Source organism: Helianthus annuus, chromosome 4, assembly GCF_002127325.2.
Source record: "Helianthus annuus cultivar XRQ/B chromosome 4, HanXRQr2.0-SUNRISE, whole genome shotgun sequence".
NCBI classification, from domain to species: domain Eukaryota; kingdom Viridiplantae; phylum Streptophyta; class Magnoliopsida; order Asterales; family Asteraceae; genus Helianthus; species Helianthus annuus.
In genome coordinates, this window is record NC_035436.2 from 109,194,866 (window position 1) to 109,206,519 (window position 11,654).

The following is an 11,654-nucleotide window of genomic DNA, read 5'->3' on the forward strand; positions in this document are numbered from 1 at the left end:
AAGGCAAAAGCCTTTAGGTACACTTAGATTTGAAAGTCTTAGATTCAAGACTTTAATTCTCCATACAACATAAATAATAGAGAACAAAAAGAACATTTATATTGTAATTTTGTTGTGAAACTAGCCTAATTGCACACTTATAAGAGAAGAACAATAGATAGAAAAGCTATAATATTTCATTGAATGAGTTGTTTTACATTGAGATACAATATGGATATATATATATATATGAGTACAAAACTTGGAGAAGAAGCTAATCTAGGTGTTCATAACCACAATAATAATATATTTATAACACTCTCCCTTGGTTATCAACTTGATACGCTTAGAGATGCTGCCTCGTTAAAAACCTTGCCAGGAAAACCCAGTGAGACAAAACCTTAGCTAAAGGAAAAGAGTGCAACGCGTATCGTCTCCCCCTGATACTTCTAAATCATGTACATTGTCTCGTTAGGAACCTTACTAAGAAAACCCAAAGAGATAAAACGCAGTGAAGGGAAAAAGAGTGCAACTTGAATATATATCCCCCTCGTTATAATACGTATCCTTTAAGTGACGCGTGTCCATCTTCCTTGAAAGTTGATCAAAGCTTTTGTAGTCAATGATTTGTCGCTTGATCCTTAATGTGCAATCCTTTATGTTGAGCAATGTTGTATAATCTTCTAACGAGACTTTAGGTCGCTCTTTTCAAAAAAAATTATTATATGTCCACGACTGTGTTTTGTTACATTCATGCATCTACAAGACTAACCAAACTTTTTTTGATGGGCTAGGAAAATATAATCAAATATTGTTTATACCTGAATTATTTCTTTAAACTCTTTCTAAGGTCTCTTCGCTTGAAAAATGCTATATCATGACAGTACGCTCAAGTGAAAGATATTATAACCACACATAGCTAGCAAAACATATTGTTGGACCGTTGTATGACCCTAAAAGTCAGTCAAGGTAGTTCATCTTCACATATGAAGGCGGAATCAACGTAAATGAAGTTACAACAGCTTATCCTTTCAATTCCTTATCTTTCTATTGCTTTCTGATAAAAATTTGGCAGAGTTTCAGCACCGTAGCACACACATACACCGTTACAACTAATGAACCGCTCACCCCTATATATAGTGTCTCAGGGTCGCTCCTATGACATGCCTAATGAGCGATCCTGGACATTTGTCATATAAGCGATCCAGGGTATTGACATAAAAGCGGTCCAAGACAATACAATGACTAATAAGCGATCCTAAGCCTATTTCTTACAATATTCACATTTTGACTCCCTGTTGACTAATCTTGACTTCAGACTCTTTGTAGACGCAGTCAACAGACATTCCGTGTATCAACAGACTCCCCCTTGGATGTTGACGTAGTCTTTTAGCATCTTCAGATCCGTAGTCTTTAGTCTTTGTCATTTCACCAACTCTGACTATCTTCACAAGCATTCTTCACAGGTTTCAGCATTAATACCTGTCTCTATCTTCTATCTTCCCAATAGCTGTTGATCCAGACTCCCCCTTTCACAGACTCCCCCTCTCAATTTGCTGGAATCTTGAAATATCTGGTTCAAGCTTTTACAATTTACCTCCATTGGGAAATAATGTCCAAACCTGTTACTCAACCAATACCATTACAATCTATCTTTTCAATCAATAAACACTAACTCAATCAGCTTTAGAAATCCACCGAAGTTTTCAAGTTCAAGTTAATGACCCTGAATACTTGATTAATCTACCAAGTTCAATTTAATGACCCTGGTTGACCTGTTGACGAATCAAACTGATTTTTAGTAAAATCATTTTCAACTTTTTCTAAAAATAACAAGTATCAACTTAATGAACTTGTTTTTGACTTTGACAACAAACACATTTTCAACAATGTAAGCTCTCCTCGATCTTCAGCTCAGAATCTCCTGCATCTGCTTCATCTTTCTAGAATCCGACAATCAACTTTCCACTCTGGTTTGTCTAAAATAAAGCAGAAATAAAATCTTTTTGGATTTTTAAGATGATCTAAACTAAGAAATGTAATAACAGAAACTTAAATTGCAGAAAATAAACTATTTACAAAAACTATTTTTGGTGAGCGTGTCAGGGAATCATATCAGCTTTTCAGACAGATTACAAGTACCGTTAAGCTACATTACATACTCAGACTTAAACAATTCACCTCGATTGTCGATATACTGATCCATCTTAAATTCTCATACAAACTTCAATCTATTCAGGATATCGTTTAAGTGTTTTAAGAACTTAGATCAATTCATGTGTCCCACCTCTTGAATATACTCCCGTATCCAGAATCTCAATATTCAGTCTTACAGGCAAGAATACTACAATGATGTCTATACATAAATTAGGGGTTAAATGCGAGAACTGAGGAATCTCAGGTCAGAACTTCCGTTCAGCAGAGAGATATCAGCTTCGACTTAGCAGTGTGTCCCCTTTAGAGGATCTTTTCAGCTACAACAACTGATTATCAATTTTATTGTCTAACCAGCTGAGGGCTTTATGCTATATTTCAAGCATCTTTGGATAAAGTATTAGCCAAGGACTAGGTCAGAACTACCGTCCAGCAGAAGTCCCGGAATAATACCCCAGACATCATAGAGTATAAACACCTAGTATATCAGAATACGAGACCTTTCAAACGAGATTTCAGGGGTTACCTATATATCCAAGTAGTGTTCCCCACGAATTTCACAAGTTTGAAATTTTAGGTTTATATCCCGAATAAATCTCTAAATGTGCGAAAACCTATCGACACATCGTTAGTTTAAGAATCTCTACGTGGTAGGAGTCGATAATAGACATTTCTTATAAGAAGCAACTTAACATAGTTTAAGGTTCAACTATGTCCATACTAAAATGTCTCAACATCATCTTCTGGATGTACCTTAAATTATAATTACATATATACCCAAACTGCTGTAACGCCTCGCTTTTTGTAACTTTCATTATTTAGCAAGTTCATTGTACTTCCCATTTATGGAAACTTAATTCCTTTGTATTCATATTTCATTTCAAACGTTGTAACCCGAGACTTGAATCATGATGAAAATTCTATCTTTTATATACTTGTGTTACTCGTTATTCATAAATACTTGTCAATTATTCATGTTACATACATACTTGATACCATTTTACATACAAACTCATGCGTATTCATACTTATTATACATGCAAAATACATTATTGCATTCCTTTATTTATGCACAACACTTATACATTGCACTTATATGCTTAAAACACTTAAAACTGTCAAGATCTAACAAAATTAAACTTTGGGCTTTTAGGCCTAGCACTTTCGTGCGAATGGGCCTGGCCCGGTTCACACGAAGCGCATCCGCACCAAACTGCCATCTCCACTCTATAAATACAAGGCCATTCTTTCACTTCCAGATCTTCAACACCCGAAAATCTCTCTCGAAATAATTTTGAGCAGAATCTTTTGGAGCTTGTCTCAGTCATTCTAAGTGAGTCTTAGCTCACAAATAACTAATTCAATTATCTTCTTCTACATTTTCTTCTATTTTATCAAACCTTTTACAAGATTCTTCACGAATCTTCACTTGGTTTTCCAAATCTACCATGGCAATTGGATGAACTCTCAAAATCAGTTGAGGACCAAGTAGAAGGTGAAGTAGATCTTACAAAATCATCTTTAAACAAACTTTCTAACTACGAACTCAACTGGATCTGAGGTTCTACGAGCTCACAAGCTAAGTTAATAGCTGTAGATTCAAGTTTGAGCCAATTTAGTTGAGTAGGTAATCAGTTCAAACAAAACCGAACTAATTTTCCTAAGAAACAGTCACGGTCGTTCGAATGGCAAGCACATTCGTCTGAGAGGGACATCCCTCTCGTACGAAAGTGACATCCCAGTTCGCACGAATGCAACTGTTCACTAAGTTCCGACGATTTTCAAGTCTTGAATGATCGTCCAGATTGCTATTTTCCATATAGTTAATTCTAGAACATCAGAGTGTGTTTTGTAGGAACTTTGGTTTCCAATTTAGAATCACCACCTCACTTAAACTCGTAAACGACCACCCAAACAATTTCCTAGACCTAGAATAAGTGAACCCCGTCCAGCCTCCGACACTTAGGATTACCTTTCTATATCATGTTGGCACACCTGGGTTGTACATTGTTCAGTTGTTTGGTTTATTTACATTCTGTTATTTCATTTCTGTAATCATGACCAACTATAATGTCTTTACCTTGTGTTTGGAATTTATGGATCGGAGTAACTCAAGGGTTGCCGTAAAATGCGACTCTTGTTAGAAGATTATATGTTTGGGATATGTAATTTGAAAGGTTTTCTATTTGGCTTTTTTTGAAATAATTGGTGTAAATTTGTAATTATGTAATGATTTTATTGTTAAATGCCTCGATTTGAGGTTTGCCCGGTTCTTATGAAATTCACCTTTCAAAAAAAACCAAGAAAAGGATCAAGAAAAAGAAAAGAAGATAAGGTTTTACATGATTAAAACATGAACTTTAGCCATCTATGTTTTAACATGACTCATCCATGTTAAATATAATTCATCCATGTATGTCTAGTAGCTTGTGGCTTAAGATACTTTACCATCTAGGTTTTTTTATTATCGTTGTTAATATTTACACATCCTTCTTTTCTATCTTTCTTCATACATATATAGATGATATATAAAGAGAGATAGAGTGAAACAAAAATGTGTGAATAAGATTTAGGGTATGAAAATAGTAGAAGCCTTTATTTATAATAGTTAACTTTCTAAATTTTATTTTGAATTTTGTTGGTATTACAACTACGTACTACTTAAACAATAATTAACTAACATGCCACTAAAAAAATAATTGTTAATGAATCAACCATACGGTAAAAAATAATTGTTAATTCAAAACACTTTTCTGTTTTCATATCAAAATACAAGTTGGACCTTTTATTGAATGTAATTATATATATAACGGAGAATGATCTGTTAGGAACCACCTTTTACTACCAGAATCGCGAGAACCAGTGTGAACACAAATATTAATTCCTAAAAAAATCTAAAACCACCCAAAATTTTTTTTTTTATTATTTTACTATTTTTTTTGGAAAAATCGCTATATTTTGTTAATAAAAAAAATTTTCAAACAAAAAAAAATTTCGAGTAACAGTTATCCATGCACATGTGCATATGTATCATTTCTTTGACAAATTCCATAATTCATTACAAATATTAGTCAATTGCACTTTCATTTACACTACCACGTGTAATACACTACTTTCTACCTTAACAATATTAGAAATACACATGTGCATCTCTATGTATCAGCATGAAAACCCAAATCATCAACACGATATAATGTAACCTAAAATTCAAGCAATCTAGTTACAATTATCGACATACTTATTCTAAATGGAAAGAAACAATAATAAAATTACCAATTTCTAAAGAGAACGAAAATAGAAAGTTCAAAATTGATGGAGCAGAGAGATATGATTGATGGAACAGAAAGGTCCGACACCGTTACGCTTGAAGACGCTCAGCTATCTTCTGGTATTTGAACTGAAGATTATAACCTAATTCACTGGTTAAGAAGAGAAACAAAGTCTACCTCATCATGTGATTCCTTGTGCAAATATACGATTTGAAATGTTTATAACACAAAGTACTGATGTAGAATGAGCATTAGGGCTTTACTAATGAGCTAACTATTAGTGGACATATCATCAAAGCATTAAAAAAGAGGTGTCAATAATAATATATAAACCTTATTTTCAAGCGCAAAGAGCAATCAATTAAAATGATCATTCTACCTTAACTTCTAAGTTTTGATCATAAACCGAACATCTTGTGTCAAGTAAAAGATGCTCAAAATTTCTTGCTACTAAAAACCCTCAGGAAGAGCATCGTTCTAACAAATTGCAACATGTAATAAGAGGGCAGTTTCCTGCTGCACGTAATATATATATATATATATATATATATATTGTAAATTCGACATCATGAACGTCACACCCCAACCGATGGCGGAAACATCGGGGCATGGCACTGAGCAAAACAGATTGTCCATGAGTATCCATAACAACTATTAATTACCAGATGTTAAAGCGTCATGTCCCATACCACAACATATCCAAATAAAACAGTTATTACAAATAATTGTCTCAAAAACAAATACTGTCTCGACTACTCAGATTTAAGCGTGACATTACTAGACCCCTAACTTGATTTCATGAAAAGCAAGCAAAGCATCCTAAGCACCTGTCACATACGTTAAAATAAAGGTCAATACACATAGTGTAAAGGTGAGCATATAAGTTTAATAGGTATAATAGAGTTCGAAATAGTTTTCGCATAACCAACATGTAACATGTACAAAGTGAAGGCAAGTAGGTTATCGACAGAGAATATGCACAGACATGACTGCGAGTTGTAGAATGCGCAACACGTATCCCCACTGGGACACATGAAGTAAAGCCCTTAACAACCCCTGTCCATGACAGGTGCTGAGTCCAAACTATAGTACTATCGTTCCTATGGTGTCAGGCAACAATCATTGTGTTAACATAACATACAAGCATTCATCGAATAACACGTAGCATGCAATAACGATTAGCGTATAGATAGTTTTTGCGTTATGTGTAGATTGTGATTTAGAATATGTAACGTATGTAACACCCAAAAGTGCGTAAAGCAAAAAGGGTTCATATACTCACAGATAGCGTTTAACAAGTAAACACTGTCTTGGATTGAAGGGAGCGCTGAGAGAGATTATCTTGAACAGTTAACGATAGCATAAACGATAAGCGGCGAGTAAAACGGTGCAAAGTACAAAGGGTCGGATGGTAATCCGATCGGAAGGTCATCAGATCGGATGGCCATTCGATTGGATTGACATCTTGCTTGGTAAGGATGTGTTTGTGTATGATGGCTTCGAAGTTTTCGTTGTAGCATTTTGAAAACAGAGAAGTATCTCTACCCTTCAGGTCGTCGATCGAACGGTCGTTCGATCGGGTAGCGATCCGATTGGTAGGATACTTAGTGAGAACAAGTTCACAGCATGAATGTCACTTGATCGGATAGCAATCCGATCGGTTGGTAATCCGTTAGTTACTGATGATCTTTGGAAAATATGAAAATATTTAAGTGTTGAAGTTCCAAACATCACATGGTCGGATGGTCGTTCGATCGGATGGCAGTCCGATCGGACGGTAATACGTTCGACGTTTAGACCTTTGAATAATCAAATAAAAGTTTAAATGTGGAACCAAGTGTAAGCCGATCGGATGGCTGTTCGATTGGATGGCAATCCGATCGGACGGCAATCCGTCCCAACGACCTGATCGTCTTTGGCACTTGATTATTTTGATAGTTTTACAGTTTTGATCGAGACAGTGTGATGACGTGCTAAACAACGGAAACCCATCTTGAACCAAGTGACCCGATCGAACAGGAATCACCCTAGTCCGACCAATCAACGGTTCGAGGCGGTTTTTCATGTTTAACCCGAAATCGGTAGTCTCTTTGATAGAAACTAGATCTTGAGCCAATACATTACTAAGAAGGAGTAGAAGATCATAACGAGCTCCGATCCTACCGGTTTTGAGTGCATTGAGTGTAAAAGAGTTGAAAGAAAGTTAGAAAACCATCTTTCAATTCTTTTAACCACGAATATGTGTAGATCTATGCAAAAACATTGTTTAATCTTGTAGAAATCATTCAGATCTGAGTTGTTCTTGGTGGAATTAGGCCAAAGCTTGAAGTTCATAAGAACTCCATGATAACATCACCCTAGAACACCTCAAATCCACTAATTTCACAGTTAAAAGTTAAATGATAAAGAAGTGCGTGTAGATCATAGAAGTAAAAGATTTAGGTTGAAAACTTACAAGAATCGCGAGAAATCGATAGAAATGAGTGCTTGAGCGAGCTGGTCCGGTGGAGGAGCTGTCACATCACAAATGATGTGACAGGAGGGTATTTATAGGGTTTCCAAAAGAGGAAAGTGCGCAGGGTCAGATTGGCCACCGATCGGATGGCAACTCGATCGGATGGCAATTCGATCGGATAGCAATCCGACCGGATGTCCACTCGATCGGTTGGCCACTCGATCCAGGTGTCCGGCGTGTTGAGTTTTGCCGTTTCGATTCGCATGTTGAGCGTTGTGATGCGTGTGTAGTGTAATATATTTTAGGTGTATATTTTAAGCCCTTTTACACTTTTTAGCCAAGTTTTAAATTTATAAAACACGATATTTACTAACACTAAACACACATATGGGCAAGTGCAACCATCGTGAACGTAGTATAGTGTTGCTAAGATACCGAGGTCGTCCAAGGACACAAGAGCTTTTAATACCGGTTTATCCTCAACGTCTAATCAAATCTAAAAGTTAGAAAAAGGTTTTTAAACTAGAAAAATAAAACTAACTAAAATGCTGAAAAGTAAAATAAAAGTAAAAACAGATAGACAAGATGAATCACTTGGATCCAACTCGTGTGTAGTGTAACCATTGATTATTTTCGCACTTTTGCACTTTTTTAAGAGATTATTCTTAGTTATTGTAGTAGGCCCCTCTTTTGAAGGTGACGTTACCCTCAACCCAGTAGTTTGAGTCAGCAAGGATACAATCCTAAAGGGTCGGATTATTGAAAGATAATTAATTAAGTTATTAATGCATAATGTGGTAGGCCCCTCTTTTGAAGGCGACGTTACCCTCGGCTAAGTAGTCTGAGTCAGCAGGGATACAGTCCTAAGTAGTCGGGTTAAAGTTTTAATAGTAGTTTAACTTATGAGGGGGTCAAAGAGTTTGGACCCCCGCCATCCAATACCGGTGGGTATTGAAGGAGGTCCTACTAAATTTGACTCAGGTCCTTTACAGGATCTATACACTGAACAATGGCAAGACTCTTACCAAACCGTTTCCTTAACCCCCGACCAGGTAGCCAACATATCTCCATATAGACAGTGGAGATATGAATGGTGAAAATCTTTTACTTTATATAGACAGTAAAATAATGCCAAGACACCACGGACAAACGATAAGGAAGAATCACCTTCAACATAAAAAACTAGTTATTAAAGTCATTAATACATAACCAAATAAAAAGTGCAAAAGATTAAAAATAAAAAGTATTACACTAAACACTTGTCTTCACCAAGTGATGTAAGAGACTTAGGCAAACATGGCCTTTGATTGTCAAGAACTCTTACGATCAATCTTGGATCCCGAGATGACTCACACACTCTATGATGGACAATGGATGATGGTGGTGGATGATTGTGTTGTGATGGTGGTAGGTGGTGGGTGAAGTGTGAGAGAGGTGGTGTGCCAAGGGATGCCTTTGAAGTGAACCAAGCACCCCTATTTATAGCCTGTACAGAAGCCGGGGACACGGCCCCGTGTCCGCTGGACACGGCCCCATGTCCACCCTTTTCTCTTCCTTCATTAATAGCAGTTTGTCAGCATTAGTTGACCACGCCCCCGTGTCCGCTGAGCACGACCCCGTGTGCAGAAGCATATCTGTACTATCAAGATTTGCCTGGATTCCGCGAATCTTATAGTTGACCACGACCCCGTGTCTCTGAGCACGGCCCCGTGGTGGGCGATGGAAGCTTCTACAACTTTGTCTTTTCTGCAGACACCTGAACACGCCCCCGTGTCCGCTGGGCACGCCCCGTGTTGAGCTGGGCATAGCTCCATGCTCAGCTTTCTTCTTGCTTTTGCTTTGGGAGATGCTGTCGAGGGGTCAGGCATGCCACGTTTCTTCCCTTTCTTTGTATTTATGTTGGTTTTGGTTGTATATTTGTTCCTTTTATTTATTTAAGCTCATTTAACCTTGAAAATACAAAAGGAAGACAAAAGCACACTTTTTTCCAACATTAGTACTAAAAAAGGGTTAGTTTTATGCCTCGTTTGATGTAATTTATATGTTACATTTTACACACATCAAATACCCCCACACTTGAATCTTTGCTTCCCCTCAAGCAAAACTCTTTATAATGTGGCTTACACTCCCAAATGGAATGGGTAGAAGAGAAGTTTTGGGCTTGCCTTGAGTGTCGGGAATCCAAGATCTTTATTAGGTTTTATTTTTATGTTATTTACAATCCTATTCGTTATGATTTATGTTGAACATTTCATAAGAGAAATTACTTATTTGGGCATAACATGCATCTTTAAAATTCCATTTATATACAAGTTCACATACCTCACGGGAGATAATTCAACACTCGGCCGAAGATGTATTTTTGTGAAACACTCGAAACCGGCATGGAACTTATTTCTACCATATGCTTGCCAAGCAATCAATCCTCCTCCTTTTTAACTATACACCTTTGTAAGTATCAAGAGGACTTTGGGGAAGGGTTAGGCTTGGGTTAAAGGTAGGTGGTTGGGTTGGTGGTTAGTAGAAAAGGGCGAAAGGCGTAAAAAGCGTCAGTTTTCGTAAGACTTTTTATTTTTTTGACATTTTATTTTATGAAGCAATTTTTCAAACAAAGTTCTTTTTGATAACCTTGTTTGTTTATTTCTTTTGGCTTCATTATCATTATCATTTTTCTCTCTCTCTCTCTCTCTCTTTTTTTTGATAAGGAAGTCATAAGAAAAACCGAGCTTTGTTACTAAAATAAAGGGTTTAAAATGAAAAAGGGGTTTTGGTGGGAAAAAGGGTGTTTATTTTGGGTTAAGAAATGAAAAGGTTTAGGCTCAAAGGGGTTAACTAGGGGGATTTGGGTAGGTGGTAAAAAAAATAAAAATAATGGTGTTGAAATAAAAAGGGTTAGTCCTAATGCCTCCATCATTTACTTACTTGGGTTTAAGTTGGTAAGGACCGGGAATGTATCGTCGTGGCAAGTTCTAGAGTCGTAAGAAACCAAGCGGCTATTCACACAAGAAACGAAAAATGAGCACTTAGTTTAAAGATGTATATTTGTATACTCAATAAAGGCTCAAAAACTCACTCTTTGTGGGAATGAGTTTTTATGTGATCAAGTAAATATAATCAAATTTTAACTAGATTTGTCATGCCGTTTCATAATTTTCTTATGTTGGTTCTTTTTATCACGACGCTATCGGTTGTAAATTTGTAAAAATATAACATTTTTAGAACTTGTTATTCCCAAATTAAACCAAGACAAGTAAAAAAAATGAAAAGTTTTTGAAAAAAAATTGGGGTGTTTAGCGGTTCCAATAGAGTTTTGTGTAAGGCTTGTAATTAGGACTTGCAAAATTCAAGGTTTTAGCATCTCGCACACTTAAATTACACATTGTCCTCAATGTGTCCCAAAAATAAGTTTTTCGGTTGATTAAAATGTGTAAAAGTGGGCTAAAAACAAGATTTTATGTTACTGGGTAGCTGAACACGGGGTGGTGTTGGCTGAGCACGGCCCCATGGTCAGACTACCAGTATCAAATTTAAACAGAAGGCTGGGCACGGGGGCGTGTTCAGTGAGCACGGCCCCGTGTCCAGTTACCTGAAGTGGGCATTTTCTGCAGAACCTCGGGCACGGGGCGTGTTGGGGTGAGCACGACCCCGTGCTGAACTTGCTGTAATGAAAAAAAATTGTCGGGAGGCTCTGTTTTTGTGCATGGGTTGTTGGTTCAAGCTTCCCTTAGTATCCTTCACCATCTCGAGTGTGTTTTATTCCTGAAAATTAAAACAAACTAGAAAATATAAAAGTTAAT